At 46.0% G+C, this 18,172-nt stretch overlaps 1 protein-coding gene across 3 annotated transcripts in view; it reads right to left on the bottom strand.

The window, feature by feature from the left end:
* SOX5 (SRY-box transcription factor 5) overlaps positions 1-16,826 on the bottom strand; it is a 628,709-nt gene extending 611,883 nt beyond the window's left edge. For 2 of the 3 annotated variants that reach the window (XM_015868595.2, XM_015868586.2), the window contains exon 1: positions 15,770-16,146. The gene's annotated coding sequence lies outside the window, so the exon portion shown is untranslated. Of the gene's footprint in view, positions 1-15,769; positions 16,147-16,529 lie in introns of those variants that run through there. The other variant, XM_015868603.2, reaches the window with a different exon arrangement.
* Positions 16,827-18,172: the final 1,346 nt, after the last annotated feature.

Below are 18,172 nucleotides of genomic sequence, written 5' to 3'. Positions count from 1 at the left end.
CCCAATTATATTTTCTCTCCATCTTCCTTCCTGAATCCCCAGATGCCTAAAATGCAATAATTAATGTATAAGGAGACTGCAGAACACATGGGAGAAAAAAAAAAAAGCACACATATTTTTACTGTTTACTAGTCAGAGCTACTCCACAGAAATGCTAAAGGACATTGGCAATGCATGCAGTTGTGAGGACCAAAGAATCTAACCCACAAGAAGCGCCTGGTATTTACGGCTTATAAGTACAAAAACGCAGAAGAAAAAATTTCCACCTCTTGAGTGAAACTGTAAGGTTGTACCATTCTATATGAGTGTACAAGTATACCAGATTCACTAGGAAGAAAAAGTGTTGGCATTGAGCCCCAGCTCCACTTAGAAGTGTGAAGATAGTTTCCGTGTGTCATGCGCTTGGAAATAAATTAGTAGGTTTTTCCTATAGCACGAATATGAAGAAAAAATAACTGATTAAGCTCTTGTTTACTTAGGGTTATGAGTCTTTGAAATCGTGCAAATAGCTATTAATTAATTTTTGCAACACCCATGTGAGGTGGTAAGCCTGTACGTCCTTGAACACATGAGAACTGAGGAAGAAAGGGTGGCAGGACTTGCCCAGGATGCGTCAGAGCACGACCACAGCTCACACCCGCCATGCTCTCCGCCATGCATTCACTCCTCTATGCTCACAGTGGTGAGCACTCTTTGCTTAATGAGTGCTTCTGGCCTCAGCCAGGCAACAAAGGGACAAAGCCAATAGAGCCCAACATCAGTGGCACTGAAATCAATGGATTAAACCCTACCATGCAGGTAGAGCACTTTGCTATACCCATGGCTGAACAGGTCCATATTTTGGCACCTGAGCATGCCAGACACAAGGAGCCAGGTGCACTAGGAACTCCCCTATTCAACAGCTGAGCAGCAATGTCACATCAGCTTCCCTCTGGGCACCGCCAACACAAGAGGTGGAGAAAGGGGAAGGGACATTTGCCAGTGGGCTGCGAGGCAGGGGCTGCTCAGTCCATGGGACAGGTTTGGGACAAGCTCCATGCAACAGAATTCCATACAGAAAAAGCAGGGAAGAACAGCAATTGCTCGGAAACTGTGAAATATGAGAATTGATCAGGTTTTGTTAAAATCTGCCCTCTCCTCTCACATGCATTTCCAATAGAAAATCAATACTAAATAGGAAGAAACTATCCGGGCGCTCAGTAAGCGCTTCTGACTTCCCAAACCTTTTCATTTTACCAAAACAGCTTTTGTTTTCCCTGTTTGCACTTCTTACAGCAAAGAAACAAAAATGCAAACATAACTTTTTGTGTATGAAAACATTCAACAAAAAATTCTTGAGGAAGGCAACTGATGAAAACAGTTCAACTGGATCTGCGGCAGAAACTGGCATGAAACGCGCACAGAGTGAGCAGGGACACATGCACACCGATCCCTGAACGTCGCTGCCTGCACACTGAAGCAGGAAAACACGCTCTCATTTTACTCAATATTCTTTTCTTTTAATGACAGGTGAAAGTTTTGCGCAGTTATGAAATGCAACTGATTTCTTGTTGATCTGTAAATGGCCTCATAAATGAAGAAACATACATGCGTACATATACGACAAAGAGCAAGTCAGGCTCTCACAGGAACAGCATCCTCCAACTGTTTTACCTTTGCAGCCCTCCCTGGCACTATTTATACTTACTGCTAGAGATATCAGCAATTGTTTCGTTGCCTCCTCACCCCTCCCGGACACCAGAAGAATAACAGAGAACGATGTCTCTCAGTAGCACTTTCCTTCTCAGCGGGAAGCTCAGGGGTTTGTGATATCCATTTTGATACAAAACCTAAATTAGGCCTCTGGAAATAGGTAATGCATAAAAAGAAGCATTTTTGTGCCACAAGATTATTATTATAGGTTACTGTTAACCCTTGGGAGATGGAGGTGAGTCCTGCAACTTCCCACTGAGCTGAACATTTGCTGAGAAATCACAAGCACTGCCTAAGCAGATATTTCAGGTGTGCCTCACGATAAGAGAACGATCCTGTTGACCCATCATACCCTGATAGCTAGTTTGAGTGTAAAAGCATTGCCAGTTAAACAAAAAGGATCAGCACAGCATGTGCATGATGCAACCCTCTTGTGCTGGGGTAAGGTTTAAAGGGGGGCTGGATACAAGGACAGCTGTGGAATGCCTAATGAAAAGATAAAAATAATACTAATCAGCAATATAGCTGGAAACTACCTAAAAGATATTCTGTCTCTTGGTTCCCTGAAAGTCCCCCCTCCCATCACAAAGTTTCCACTGGGTCACCTATTAGCAAAAAGAAGCAATTTGTAGTTTGGAAGTTCTAAATCACTGCAAATGGAAGTACTGGGGCTGGATACCAGCCCAATTTTTCTCAGCTTTATGCTTGTGAATCATAAAGTTACACAAATGACAGATTAACTTTCTACCTTCTGAACCACCACCATCCCTGAAGTCAGAAGAATCAGACTCAGATTCAGTTCAGATTCAGCAAACTCCACTGCCTTGCACTAAAGCTACACCACCTCCTGTTATGATACAAGTCGGCCCAGCATTACTCATTGCTTGACTTACTCCCTTAGCGAAACGAGCCGTACCACAAATTCAATCTGTTATCAGCCTACACAATTTAATTCAAGTTCAGCTTTTCTTAAGCACCTCTTTTCCCTTCAAACATAATGATTTCAAAGGGCTATAAACCATGATCTTAAATGCAAAAGCAACTGCATGTCACTAAGTTTCCCCTAAACTGAAATAAATATTTTAGTAAACTATGGTCGCTGCTCGATAAGCCTGACAAAAGCAGGACCTTGCCTTAACCTGGCAAACAAATAGGATCTCAGAGCCTCACACATCCTCCCATGCAAATCTGCATGTACTGCACACCTGTATGGACACGGAGGGGAAGCATTCCAGTGACTTCATGTCCTGGCAAGGCGGACTGAGGCTCTCCTAATAAACATAAAACTTCACAGCACCTCCACTCAAAATGCCTGACATCAAACCGACACTGCACGTCCAGAGGAAGCCCATGGGACAGGTGTCAGTCACAAGATGACTCCTGAACTGATGACCAGAGTGCAAACTTTTGTGCCCAGGTGGGCAACCATTCCCACAAACACCCCATATCAACAGCACAGTTTGCACGAGCTGCAACACGCTATCGAGCATAAGGAGCTTGCAGTCTGCCCTGGAGATTTACCTACGGCCACGCAGAGGCACAAGAAAGAAAAGAAGGCACGAGTCCTCACTGCTGCTTCTCCACTCTGCCATCAGGTCTGGCATTGCTTTTCCTAGACAGCCTTCTTTGTTTTAGCTGTCCTGACATCTGCACATTGCATTTGCAGTGTTGTGCAAGCACAACTATTTCCTAAGAGATAAACAGAGATCACCAAGCTCACAGAGCCTGACACAAACAGAATTCAGATTGGAGCCTCCCTAGGTAGCTCAGACCATCCTTTTCACTTGCAGATTTAAAGGGAACTCTGTGAGACATGAAGGGGAAAAGAAGCAAATAATCTTTGTAAAGCAATGGAAATGAAAAATCTCTCTCACTCTCCAGAGCACTTTTTTGAAAAGAGCTATTTGAATCACTTCTGCTTATAGACAGCCCCATTTCTTCAGCAATGGAAAAGCAATACAAGCTTCTTGTCATTCGATCCCCCCAAACATTTTGTAATTTCATGTGAGCAGGCTCCTCACTGGGCTCACAGACAAAAGTTTGCCCACATGCCTTTTAAAGTACATACCTGATTTCGCCTTTGTCTGCTAAGTTCCTTTCGAAGCTGCATTACCACGTAAATGTTTGTATGCCCACCTTCCCCTGTTGTTTCAACAGCCCGCTCAGGGTGGATTCATCGCTGGGTTTCAGAAGTTACATTTCTTCCTCAATTCACGCTTCTTTTTATTTATTCCGAAGTTTTCAGTGTAAAACAAACAATACCACCTCTCTAAAATTACCACTATCCCACCGTCCTCCAATGTAACATTAACAAGAGGCAATATTCTCTATGAAGCATATACTGTCCTAAATTACATCGCAGTTGCTGCCCTGAGCTCACACATTTTTGAACAGGAAGGCTCCCAGGGATCTCTCTCTCTGTTCTGACTGCATTTACTGCTTTAAAATATTTTTAACCCAGACACTGAAGTGCCAGCCTAGCAGCCCTTCATGCTAATCCTAGCCTGGGTGGCTGTTCTTAAGGGAAAGCATTCAAAAATTGTAGCAGTGCATCAACTTTGACCCTTTTCACTTAAAACATGAGACTTTTTTTTTTAAGGGAAAAAAAAAAAAAAAATTAGATTCCAGAGGGAATCACTGAACTCTGACCTGCTTAAAATTAGTTTTGTTTTAGTGCCTGCGTGGTGACTCAACAGGCCAATTTTCCAGACACTTAAGACTTTTCTGCTCCTGAAGATTCCAGTTCAAGTCCTGGACTCGCTCGCTGGGGTCGGATCAGAACACTTTGTTCCATGGCTTCAAGCAGCAAATTCCCAGATCGCCCTACCCTTGCCAGATGCTGGCATGCTTGGTAATAAGTAGGGCTGTAACCAAGCTAATTATTCCTTTTCTAAGCTGTGAAGAGTTTTGCTTGCAATACATATGTTAGACCAAAAGAATTTCCCTTCAAAATTCAGCAGTCAAGAAATGTTTATATGGCTCTGATAAACATTTCATGATAAGCTGGATTCTTTAGGGGGGGAAGGGGAAGATGCGTACTTTGGTCTTAACAAGCCTCAAGTAACTCTCAAATAGGGTCTGGCTGAGCGTATCCGTCTCACTGGGAGTAATTGATTTGATTTTTTTAATCTGTCCCAGGCATTACAAACACTAAATGAGTCACTGAAGACTCCTATGCTGTAAAAAAATAGCATCACAACGCTTCATTTGCTCTTCAACGGGACTGCAAGTACGGTGCCATGCAGCCAAAAGCCTTGTCAACTAACAAACAAAAAAATGAAACCCCACCAGTCTCAGATCGCGTTATTTCTTGCAGAAAGGTAACACTTGTATGGAAGTAATAATCATCTTCAGACAGAGCACAATTGTTCTGCTTAATCTTATCCTTAACACGACTGCATGTATTTCATACCTTTCATCAAAGGCTCTCAAACTATTTAACAAGCAGCTTCAGATATCTCCTGTACAGAAAGAAACTATTACCTCCACTTTCAGGTAGTAAGGAATTAAAGACACTACAAAACTTTGGCCACAAAGCTGTAAAAAGCCAGACCCAGAAACAGAACCTAGGTGCTGGTCCATATTAAATGGCATCTGTTACATTTCTATCCCTGTTTCACAGTGATTATGGAAAGAAAAGCTTTGCCAACATCTATAATCACTTATTTGACAGCTGCTAACCTAACCAACATAAAAGCAATTTATACACAGTGCCCTAATCTTCCTGAATCTGATCATGTATGAACACAGCCCTTGTACTTGCTCCAGTACCGTTTCGAGTTTTTTCTCAGCAAGAATGCAGTCTTCTTCCTTTTTCGGAAAGAAAACAAGCCACTAAAAGACAGAGTTCTAACACACAGCCATCAATATGCTGTTCTTACAAATACAAAAATGTAAAACAGTAATAGCACAAACAGTGATGCATACTGTTCTGTGTCAACAAAATGACTTTGTCTTATGCCCAAAAATCTATCTTTCAGCCTCTACAAGACAGATAGGCCTGGCCTTACTCTCACAAGATACCCACTGGGACAGCCTAAGAGAAAGAAATCCCCAGTAGAAAAGAACTCCGCTTTCTCAGCATCCTCCACATCTTTAACCCCAAGATCCACGTATCTCTGGTGATCACAGATAACACAGAACCTGAGAAACATCCAGCAAGGTTAACACTTGCAAGCCCACTGCACCAAATGCCAGCCTTCAGGACCATATTGAACAGTAGTGTCTAATGTGAAGAAGGCTGGATGCCTAGTGTGCAGGAGTGTACTGCAGACAGTTGACTATGGCCTCTCAGGCTGAGGAAACCTACCAAACCACTAGAGCACTGAGCCTGCTGAGGGTGGAACATGAGGACGTTATTACAAATTCCCACTGTGCCTTCAACAAAGGAGAACTGGCACTGGCTTTAAACAATGTGAGCTAACTAGGCTGCTCATCACCTGGAAAAAAATATGTTGTTCAGAGTCTTTTAGATACAATGGTGAAGGTGAGGAAGGTTTTCTTCACTTCCTACACAGCCTGGGCTCAATACTGCAAAGAAACTTGGAGACACAGTCAGACTCAATGTCGGATTTTTGCCAGCTGAGCTCCCTCATACTTCCTCAGTTTCAGGTCATCCGAATACCTTGACAACCTGTGAGGATAAATCAAGCACAGAAGGTGTTTAAGAACTAAACATACACGTCAGGTGTTTCTCTAAAACTTGCACCGAGTTATATCAAAGTATCCCAAATTCCAGATCCTTGACAAATGCATCACACCACTCGGAAATGATGGGCAGTGACTTAAAACACAGCCGTGCCTGCTATAAAAAAAAAAACAGACGAGATGGAGTGAATCTGGGAGGAAAGTGGGTGAGAATGCACACACCGATCATCAGCTACACGCAGCCTCCATTCACTAGGGTCCACTCAATGAGTAGCTCTAGTCTTAAGAAAGTGCACAGCAACACATTAATGCTGGCAATGGTAATCTCAAGGCTACAGAGGATTACCATTACAACCTCCTAGTGAAGCCTTGCACCGGACAGAAGCCTCAGAGCCTCAGCAACTCCTGCAACATGTCCATACCTTCAGATACAGCATAAATGAATGGACAGGAACCTCCACGACAACCAGGCTGGGGTGCAGGCCCTGGTCCTTGCCTAGCAGCGAGTCCATTACTGATGGCAGAGGTTTGGCGTCCTGCTTGCCTCAGGCACAGCCAGAGCAGGCCTGGCCTTGGGCTCTTACCACACACAGCCCCTGGTTCTACCACCAGATAAAATACACTGCTGTGTTACTTGGAAACAGCTCCCAGCAACTGATTGCATTTTTTTTTTAAAGAAATTATTTACACTGGCTCTTTGATCTTTCTCAGCACTAGCAAAAAAGAGGCTCCCATTCAATGAAAGCCTGAAGGCATGTGCCAAATCTGAAGCACAGAAGGAGGCCCGTTGGCTACAGTGAGACTCAAGTGCTTCAAGTCAGGCACGCTCATAACCACATCAGGGCCAAAATCCTTGAGCAGCCATAGAAATGCATCCAAGGCCTGCGCTTGCTTCTGGAAACTTTATTCTCACTTTACATATAGTCAAAACCTGACAAGAGCTCACTGTCGGATTATGCAGGAAATCTGCAAGTTTCACCAAGGTGTGATCTTATGCTTTTTCACACATTATTGTATCATGCCGCGCCAGAACACTAACGTATGCACAGTTCTAAAATAGCTTGCATTATTACAGCACAGCATTGAGAAATGTACTAAAAATCCAACAAGCAGACCTCCAGAGATTTGCTCCTCAGTCATTTGCAAACTGATAAGGGGTCACAATTGCCCTTCTTACTAAGAAAACAAAACAAAAAGAAAGAAAACAAAAACCAGCTCGACATTCTAAAGCCATTTTTCCCCATTTCTCTCTCTTTCAGATGAAACAGTCAATTGTCAGATTTGTCTTTGGTCATGTTGGGGTGGGAGAGTGGGATTTAATAACATTTAACTGACTTGCTATCAAGAAGGAAACATATTTTTTCTTCTCTCAAATTTGAAACAGACACTTCTTTTTTTTTTTTTTTTTTCCTGCTGGCCTACTTTCTTTTAAGTTGCTTTTCAATTATTTATGAAAATGCAATAATGCATTACTTTGCTGTGCAAATGTTTAGAAGAAGGAGATAGTGTCTTTCAAGTGAAAAAAAAAAAAACACCACCACCCCACAAACATACATGGTTATACAGGGGTTTATTTAAAAGCACTTTGCAGGTGATATTTGATTAAAAAAAACAACATACTTCCATTTCTCCCCACACAGGCCCATTTTCTTTAAGTGATGCATTTTGTTCAATTAAAAAAGTCTTCAGCTTCCACAGAAACACTCCACTTGTTCCTCTCCCAAGCAGGAGAGGGGAAAGAGAGCTGGAAGAAACATAAGCTCCAAATGGGAAACTGCACAGCAGGCTGAACCAAAACCTATTAAGACACTGAAAGGACTCCACGCTTTCTGAATAGCAAAACCAGGGCAAAATCTTATACCTCTAGCTCTAGATAAAGGAAATTAATAGCAAGACCGCCAATGTTTTACTCTGATTTGGACAAGGTGTTTTTTTGCAACAGCTGGTTTTTTGAAACAGCTGTGTTCCCAAGCCCATTAAACACGAGAGAAGGCTGACTGCTGAACTTCTTTCCACTCTTCTGGAGGTCCCATGTGGACACATACTCAAGTGGATGTACCTTCCAAAGGGTCACCACCTCTGGGCTTTAGCATCAGGCATCTAAAACATGATGGCTGTAGGTACATAACCAGGCCCATAATGCTTACCACCCATGTCCTGATCTTTACAATGTACCTCATAAGTATCCATATTATTGTCCTGACACTAAATCAGGAAAAGAAAAACAAAACAAAATAAAACAAAAAACCTAGAAGCATTAAAAAACAAATATGTGTTCAACAGCAATGTAACACAAACTGAAATGCAATCAGAGACAGACAACACGCCAGAACAACCCAAGAGCTGCATGGAGAGGCTGTGGCACCTCCACCCCTGAAGGTTTTCCATCCTTAGCTAGATGAAGCCCCATTTAGCCTGAGCTGCTGTACAAGGAATTAGGGGAGCTTATCCCTGCCCACAGTATCACTGCTCAGAACTGAAACCCATTTTGCACACTCTGAAGCTTCTGAAGAGCATCTCTAACACACACTTCCCACAGTCTACACAGGTTTTTGGAACAGGAAGTTAATGTTTAAGAATGCAGGGAGAACTTAGAAAATAAACTTTTTTTTCCCCTTTTTTCCCTTCATATGAATGACTTCAGCACCTCAGTCACCCAGGAGGTCAACAGGGTACCTATGGTACTTACCATCCAAGTACAAAACAGGATTCTGGCTACACTGAAATCTGAGTATTCTAACCCAGTATTGCATTTTTGCAAATACTCACATTTTGCAAAACTTAACTGAACTAAGCTATATTTCACAAGTTAAGTATAGACTCACATGCTGTTCTTCATTGGGGCCATATAAAACAGCTCTCCAGTTCAAACATTCTGAGTGAATTAGAAATGGGAAATGAAGAGCCAGAGACATTTCCAAACACCTTAAGATTAGAAGGAGCAAAACTTAGTGTTGTGATAAAATTAATTATATGAAGCTGCACGATCATACAGGTAAAATTTCCCTTCTTACACGTAAAAACACAGTATAAAGCCAAGGAAGGCAGAAAGTAAAATGTTGTATGAATTCGTAAATCTTTGCACAATTGTTCAGCAGTTACAACCTCTTACTGCTGCTTCTTTATGCTGTATTTGTGTGCACTGCAGGGGTGTTCAGGTGCCAGACAGCTGCTGGCATTTGTGCTGTTTTGTCCACAGTGGAGCACCTTAAGCTCCAATACATTTTTAAGGATCAGAGTCCCTTGGTTTCTCTATTTTCCTCCTCATTTCAGCTTGATACTTCTCACTAGGAACCACTTTCTGTAGCAGCACAATGCACCAGTCATTAGAAGAGCGGGGAAAAACACAATAGAAGGTGTAAGACCGTGTCTTACTCTTCCCCTGCCCCATTTTCTTTCTGTAAAAACATAGATGTTGCTACTCTGTCTCACAGTAAGCGAGACATTGGCCTAATGGCACTTAGTGACAGGGGGCAAGAATCCCCCTAGTCAATCACTGCCCTGGTGGAGAGAAGCCCTCAGTTTTCACCACTGTCAGTTGCCTTTCACAGGCACTAAATTCACACGTACGTATTTGTACGCATTCATCATCATTTACTCACTTGCAGTCTCTTGTGAGAATTAATATTCCTCTACACTTATAAAACTTCCACCATTCCATCCACACCATTAGTTACCTACAGCAACCCTGTCTGGAGGAATGCCTTCTTATATTTCAGGTTTCAACTGGAAACTGTTTCCCAGAATAAGTGAGAAGCACTATCAGTAATTTCTGCTCCAGCTCTGCCATTTCCAACCACCAGCAGAAGGCACGAAGCCGATGGCAGCAACAGGTTCCAGGGAGAATTACAAAACTCTCCCTACACGTGTGAGTACCGACTGAGTAATCTATGCTTGGCTTGCAAACCTGAACTAATTAATTGTCCCAAATCTGTTAATCTCAACCACAACGCACTTAACACGCCGTGGTGCCGTAATGCAAACGCTGTGTCCCAGGAATCAGAACAAACCATTTATTTAGCTCAGAATCGGACTGCCCTGCTTCTGGCGGCCAGCTGCATATAATGACAAACACAAAATCAATCAGAAGCACAGAAAAGAGCTCAGTCTCTCATATAAAACACAAACTTCTCCCACACTTGAATCGTGAAACAGACTATTGCATTAACACACCCACTTTCCTGCGGTTCCACAAACTTAGAGATCTATTTTGCATATCCTTCAGAGCAGATGCGTCCACTTTATTATTACATGGAAGTGTAATTGACGCATATATCTCATTTTTTTTCTATTCATTTATGCACTTGCCTATATTTTGGCACGAAGAGCCTCATCTTTAAAACCATGGCATAAGGAAAGATTCTATTTCAGGGACAACACACTTGTATGTTACTGGCTGTGCATGCACAGAAGGCATGCGGAATGGTCACAATGGGTGTCCTTGCCTGGAACCTTCCTGTCCCCAATCTCCCTACACAGCAGGTGCAGGAGAGACTTCACCAGTGTGAGCTGCTGGATGAATCGCTGCTACAGAACAGGTATTTTCTCTGTGCCTTTAAATAGTTTTTCAATATAGAAGTCAGAGTCTGCTTTTAATCCAGGCTGCTCTGAAATCACGTGAAAACTATTCCACTTCTAATTTTCTTCTGATTTCTAATAGTTTCTGATTTTTGATCCGTATAAATCTGTTCCATTAGGCCTAATCTCCTGCAAGGTCAGTTGTGACATGAAAATGGTGTTGGTGGCTAAGAGAAGCAGCATTTCCCTCCACTGCCCAGAGACACAACTTTAGCTCTGCAACTCATATTTTGCCTTATTTTTTTTCTTAAAAAGACTGTCAAACTAACTTTTAGTTCCTTATTAAGTATTTAATTGGTTAGTTGAGGATTACAGCTGGGCCCCCCAGCCCTCTTCATGATGCTGAAAGCTTACTCATACTGAAAGATTTTACAGCAGTGTAAAAGGATGACTCGACAGCCCTAGTTTAGAACTTGAACCAGTTTAATTAAATATGTGTTTAGACAGACCGCTAAAAAACCCAGCATGGCGCTCAGATGAATTTGAACCTGTTGTATATTCACTCCCTACAGAAATCACAGACCCTATTTGTATCTGTTTGACAGCCAGCTCAAGGCTTCCAAGCAGCACAAGTAAAACTGAATTTTGCCCCCACTCCTCAAAGATGTTGCCAAAAGAGCTGCTTGAAGCAGGCAGAGCCATCGCTGCTCTGCTATGAGCGGGCAGCTTCACTTTGTCCCAACTATTCTCCTATAACTTAGATGTAGAATTACATGTAGTTTTAAATTAAATTGAATACATTTAAAACATTAAGTGAGAGACCTGGCAAATAATTTTACTGATAGTCCATCACACCTTAAGCATTTCCCTTGTAACGAACCAGTAGGGGCAAGAACACTAGGCAGCAAACCTAAGCCTACTGAAGGGCCTTCCAAGACTCAAGTAGAACCTGGACCACTCCTCCATAGCCCAGCAGAGCACAGAACGGAAATCACCTCCCTCAAGGGATGTGGTTTCATTTGGGTTATGTGCTGTCAATCAGTGATACCTGCAATATCACAGTGCAACTCAACCAAAAAGCCAAGAGGTTGTAAGTGTTCAGTGTGCCCTTTATCAGACTGTTAACAGAGCATTAACACAGCGCAGGCTTCCCCCCGTATTTCAACTAAAACCATTCCAAGGATTGAGCACTCATGCATAGAAGTATGATTTTAAGCTGCATGAGACTTTTTTTTTGCTTGAGGAAGCTGTGCAGCAGTGAAGAGTCCTGCCTTTATGAAATAACTCCGACCTGCAGTTTTCAGGCAATTCTTTCCCTTGAAATATGGGTAAATACTCATTTTAAAACAACAATAATCAGAGAATACACGTTCGCTTTGTCACCAGGATTTCTTTTTATTTAAAAGAACAACAGGAAATGGGACAAGGGGAAAAAAAAAACCAACACAACAGAGTTCTGTTAAAGGACAATTCTCTGAAGGGTCTTTTAGCTGGCAATTGTCAGCACTGCTCAGGGCCAATGGATCAAATTTAAGTCTAAAAAGTGCTGATGGCTGTATGAGTCATCACAGTAGGAGCTGGTGCTCCGGGCCACTCAAGTTCAATTTTTGGTGTTACCACGGGGCGTAGGAACTGGAATCTTGGTGAGCAAAGATTTACTTGGTTTTTGATGCACCGGGTAAGTGGCATTCTTAAAATCACCAGCCTCCCAAGCAGCTAGTAAGCCAGCAGGAGGTTAGTAGGAAGAGAAAGTAATTGTCCTTTGTGCCTCTGAAAATAGCCAACATTAAAGGATCCTCTTATGTATTACCTGAGTCTCAATCTACGTTTGCAGCTCAAAGAGAAAGGAAAAGGCTGAAGTGGACGGAAAATAAAGCTGTCAGAAATATTAGAGGAGACCCTCCTCAAGCTGTCACAAAGCTTACGGTCTCCTCATCTGGAAATGTGTGCAACTACAAAGGATGTGCACTCCACAAGCAATAAAATCCTGTTTGGACAACGCACTTTCCATTTACAGAATGTACTGCGTACGTGCCTCGTGTCCACTATGTTCCTCAAGAAGCCAGAAACACAAGCAAAGGGCCTGCAACAACAACAGTCTTACACCTCTCCAAGATGTCCATCACCAGAGAGTCACAAACTCAAGTTGCTTTAATGGACTGCATACACGCACTCCAAAATACACTTTATCTGCAGCCGCCACTCTCCACAAAATGCCAATGAAGGAGTAACTGCAGTATAACGACAAGTAGGAGGTGACTGCAGTGCCTTGGTCTTGACCTGAATATTCTTATCTGCTGTTAAATTTCATACACAGAAACAGCTTTAAATTCCCACAGTCCCACAGTTTGGTCATGGATCTGAAAGGAAGTTTTCCTAATCTGGACTAAGCGTGCCACAAAAAAGGAAAAAAGCTCCCAAAAGCTCCCAACGCTTCAGCGCAACTGGGTGGGATCATGTTCATGTTTCAGGCTTACGTTAGTACACTGCCTAAACCAGATCTGGGTCTGGATAATGCATCCTGATTGATTAATTAGACCATCCCTAATGCCTCGAGTAAGTGTGACTATCAGCAAAACTGAAATTATTTAAAAAACAAAAAGAGTTTGCAGGACAGGAGACTTCATAGACTCCACAAGGGCCTCTCTCACGGCCTAAGGCCCCACTGCCCGCTTCCTTCAAAGGCAATGCTCCCACTGCTTTCAGTGCAAGTTGGGCTGTGCCCCTTCAAAGAACAGGAGATGACTCTTACATAGAAAGCAGCGACATTCTTTGGTAACGGGACAAAATCCTTACAGTAACATTATTTAAAGTATCTGTTTACAATGGTCAAAAAAAATCCGACTGCCTACAACGGCATGACAGCAGTGCTTTGGCAATACCGCAGCAGACTGTTGTATTTATAGAAGGACTGTTCATTTACTTGCTCCTAAATGCTGGAATTCTCGTTTTGCACCACACACCCTGTTTGTCGACGCATCCATACGCCAACATCGCAGTGCGCGTCCCAGGGTAAGGACGAGCAGTAGGCAGAGCCAGGGCTCCTGCACGCACTTTACACACAGCAGCGCCATCAGAGATGCCAAGTCTCCATCTCCTCCTGTGTTTCATGTGGTGGCAGTCAGCAGCGCCGCTTACAAACCTTCCTGCGTATTTTCACCACCGGTAACAGAAAGCTGCTGCTCCTGAGCACTGAGGAGCTGCCCCACTAGCACACGATGCAGCACTTAACGGTACTGCAGGGCAGAAGCAGACAGTGAGATGCACATTTAACTCCCCCCCCCTGTATTTTCTCATCATGCTGCCACCCGAATTGGATCCTTACCATTTCTAAACTCACGAGCAAAGGACCTGCCCGCCTAACAGGACAGCAGTCAGCTGCTACCACAGGATCACAGCAGCACAGCTGTGGTCCTTAAGAGCCCCTACAGCTGGAGCTCGGGCAGATGCTGACAGAACTTGCATGCTTTTCTTTCTCAAAAGCACACACAGCTTCCATCCCTTATAAAAAACACGGAGTAGGCAAAATGAGATACATGTGCACACACATGTTAACTGAATTAACTTGAGGCAGCCGATACATCCCCAACGTCCATCTGTTTACAAAAGACACTTGTGGCTTTCGAGTCTTGTGCTCCTTCTAGTGTAATTCTCAACCAAAACAGTTTACGTTCAACCGGAAGGCTCTGCTGCGGGGTTTCCACACATAATGGCCACGTGTTTATTGGGTTCTCAAGTTTGAATTATGTCAGAACAGCCGTGCTACCCATTCACGGAACGCACCAAATCGATGCCAGCATTTCCCCTTTCAGCTGGAAAGCCTCACCAAGCAAAGATGGGAACGGCCTTGTCAAATGGGACAGCTAACGGTAACAAAAAGCTCCCGGTTCCGTGGCTGTGGAACTGTATTTTCAGGCCAAAGAGTCCACTTCTGCAGCAGTGCCACACTTCTCAGCACCGAGTGGGACCGAGGGGACACAGAGCAGCAGTGGGTGCAAGCAGCTGCTCTCAGGTGCGTTCCAGGTACGATAAAGGTTGCAAAGAACTCGGTACAGCCCCTCGTGTGAGAGGAGCCGCCTTCTAACCTGAGCGATTCACTTCGGCAGCGCTGCAGGCTGCCAGCTTTCTTTGCATGGGGATGAGGGAAGCCGGGACACATCGCCTTACTTTATTCCAGTAGCACAACCGGAATAAAACTTCACGTTTTTCCAGCTGACTTCAGCTTAGTGCTCCATCCTTTGACAGAGAGATGGAGCCGTCTCTGCAGTGCGATGCCCCCTCCCCTCTCACACGGCGGGGTATTCCTGGCGCTGCGCGGGGGTCTCTCCCCCGTGCCCGGCGCTCCCGCCCGCCCCACCGCACCGCTGCCGTGAGGATGGCTGCGATGTCGGACGCCTACAGATCTCCCACGTGCCTATTTCGTTGGTCTGCTGGCTTATAAAAAGAAATCATATATATATATATATATATATAAATGCTAGGGGCCATTATTCATCAGCAGCAAGAAAACAAATCGCTCTTAGACCTACTCCTCTCGCAGATTCCCACACTTATTACCCAAAATCCCACAGCTTCCCATTGGTTCTACCCCTGACCAAAGTACAGCGGCGCGCAGCATGCCATCCCCGGGGAAAAGCCGGTCACGTTCCTCCCGACAGACAGCTCCGCTCACTCCGTGCTCACAACGAACCCCGTAACTTTCCCGACGCTCGGGGCTCGCTCCCCCCCGCCCCGCTCTGCCCCGGTCCGGGCTGCCGGCTCCCAGCCTTCAGCCGCCGGGCACGGGCGGGACGAGTTGCGCCCAACTTGGGGCACGAGGAGCGGGGCCGCGCTCACAGCCGCCCCCCGCCCGCTCCGCCCGCCCGGCCCCGCCGGCAGCCCCGGGTTGTAGCGGCGCTGTGCGCGCACCTACCCGCGGTCCGCAGAGTGTCCTCCGGGCGCGGCTGGGACCGGGGGACGGGCGCTCGGCCGCGCGCTGCCCTCCTTCCCCCCGCGCTCCTTCCCCCCCTTCCCTCGCTCTGTGTCTCTCTCTCTCTCTCTCTCTCAAGGACGAGGTGAAATCCCTTTGCTGGTCATGAGGCGGCTTCAGAGACAAACAACACAATGCGAGTGCCAATAACAAAAGGCAAAAAAAAAAAAAAGAAAAAGAAAAAAGAAAAGAGACCGGGAACAATGGGGGAGGAGAAGCTCTCGGCGCGGTGTCTGGCCTCCCCCGGCACCCCGAGGAGGAGGAGGAGGAGGAGGAGGAGGCAGGCTGCGGTCCCGCCGCACGCCGGGGCTCCCTCGCAGCCGCCCCGCGCCCCCTCCCCGCGCGGCCGCCGGAGTGACGCGCGCCGTCCCCGCTCGCGGCCGCCGCCGTCCCCATCCCTCGGGCGGGGGGGGCGGGAGGAGCGCGGCGCCTCGGAGCCTCCCCCGCCCCGGGAACTTCTCACGGAGCTCCCGGAGCCCCGAGCGTAGGGAGCCTCGGGGGTGCCCGCCGGCCACCCTGCCCCGCTGCCCGCTACGCGGCTTCCTCCCCCGCTTTCCGGCATCCCGCGCCGGGCGCACGTGCGGGCCGAGCGCCGGGGAACGGAGCGGAGCCCGAAGTTCGGGGCCGTTCCGAGCGGCTGCCGCTGGCGGTCGTAGCCGGGGTCCCGCGGCTCACCCCGAGCTGCCCCGCAGCCCCGCGTTACCTCCTGGCCGCCGTCTCCCCCCGCCGCTCCTCGCGGGGCCCGTCCCGCAGCCCTCGGGGCTCGGCGCTCCCCTCCCCGCCGCCTCTCGGTTCGGACCGCCGCGGGGAAGCCGGCCCCAAGATACCTGCGGCCGCCCGCAACGGGGAGAGCGGGGCTGCGTTCATCTCTGCGAGGGCGGCCTTATCGCCTACAAGTATGTGATCCTGGGACACGTCCAGTAATTAACGGGAACGGTCAAACAATCTCGCTGCTTTCTCGGGGATTTAAAAAGTCATCATCTGGAATTCATGAGCGTTACAACCTTTTTGGGTTTTTTTTTCTTTTTTTTTTTTTTTTTTTTTTTTCCCTGCTTGGATGCGTTGCTGTGTGTGATCTTTCCACCGTGTGCGTGTGTCCCTCGGTGATTTTTTTTTTTACCCTTTGATGCAAAAAGATGCAAACCATTAACGGTAGAGAGATTCCTCCCAAGTGCTGATTCAGGGAGACCTCAGACTTCTCCGTAGGCGTGGAGAGGGCAGGAACTTTGAGGGGGAGAAAAGAAAAGGGATGGCTGCGGTGTTTTGGAATGCTCGGTGAGGCAGGCCGGGATGCGGCAGCACACAGTGCCCCCAGCACCGCCCCACACCTGCCCCACCTGCACCAGGATCAGGCAGGAGATAGGTACCTGAATGGCAAGGTTCTGCCTAACGCCGGCCCCTTTGCTCTCATACGCCCCTCTGAGTGCCTCGTACCAAGTTCTCAGTGCGTTCTGCCAGCCCCCACCTGTGATGGTGGCACTCCCATCCACTGATACTGGCTGTCACATCTGTTTGGTCTCCACTGGCAGTCAGGCTGGCAGAGTTAGCTGTGTCCTGCCCACACCTTTCAGGGCACTTCCCTGTTGCAGTGGATCCCGCTGATAAGCGCTGCCCCCCTCCCTTTGTGCTCCGTGCCAACTCCTCCCTACAGCATGCCGAAGTTGCTTGCAATTCAACACAAGAAAGGAATGAGGGTGGTTGGGTCCAAAACTAATCTGGAGCGGAGAGAAAAAGCTCAATGTGGGTGCATTTTATTTAAGATCAAAAGCACAATGGTGTGAGATTGTATTATGCTCTCCACGGGAGCTGTGTTTTTCTACTTCTACAATAGGATTAAGGTGTTCAGTGGGAAAGAGAATTACCCCCCAAAAAAACCACCACCACCACAACAACAAAAACCAGCCCCATTGGCCCAATACCAGCTCGATTTGAAGTTTCCTTAAATTAGGGGGATGTTTCAGCCCTGGAGGAGTCTATCATCCCATTTCAAACCACTTTTAAAAGCAGTAATTCTGAATGCCAATAATCCTTTCTTCCCTCCCCCCAGCCCCCCTTTCACTATTTATTGTTGAAGAAACATTCTGCTGCTCATTTGATTTCTTTTTTTAAATAAAGGAAGGATGTTGCCATCTCTGTATTGACTCATTTCTAAATTGTCAGTCAACCAAATGCTTTTCAGTAGAACCCAAAGACATACCCTTATTTAGCTGCGCGTAGCCGAGGACGCGAGATGTTGAATGTTAGCGCACGCGGGTTGGACACAGCTGGGAGCACAGCTTCAAGCGACTGTTCCACCCTGAATAACTGCAGAAAGCACAAAAGAACATTTTCGGCGTGACTTACCCA

Source organism: Coturnix japonica, chromosome 1, assembly GCF_001577835.2.
Source record: "Coturnix japonica isolate 7356 chromosome 1, Coturnix japonica 2.1, whole genome shotgun sequence".
In the NCBI taxonomy this organism is placed as follows: domain Eukaryota; kingdom Metazoa; phylum Chordata; class Aves; order Galliformes; family Phasianidae; genus Coturnix; species Coturnix japonica.
Note: the sequence above shows the minus strand (reverse complement) of the source record. Positions and strands in the feature narration are given on the sequence as shown.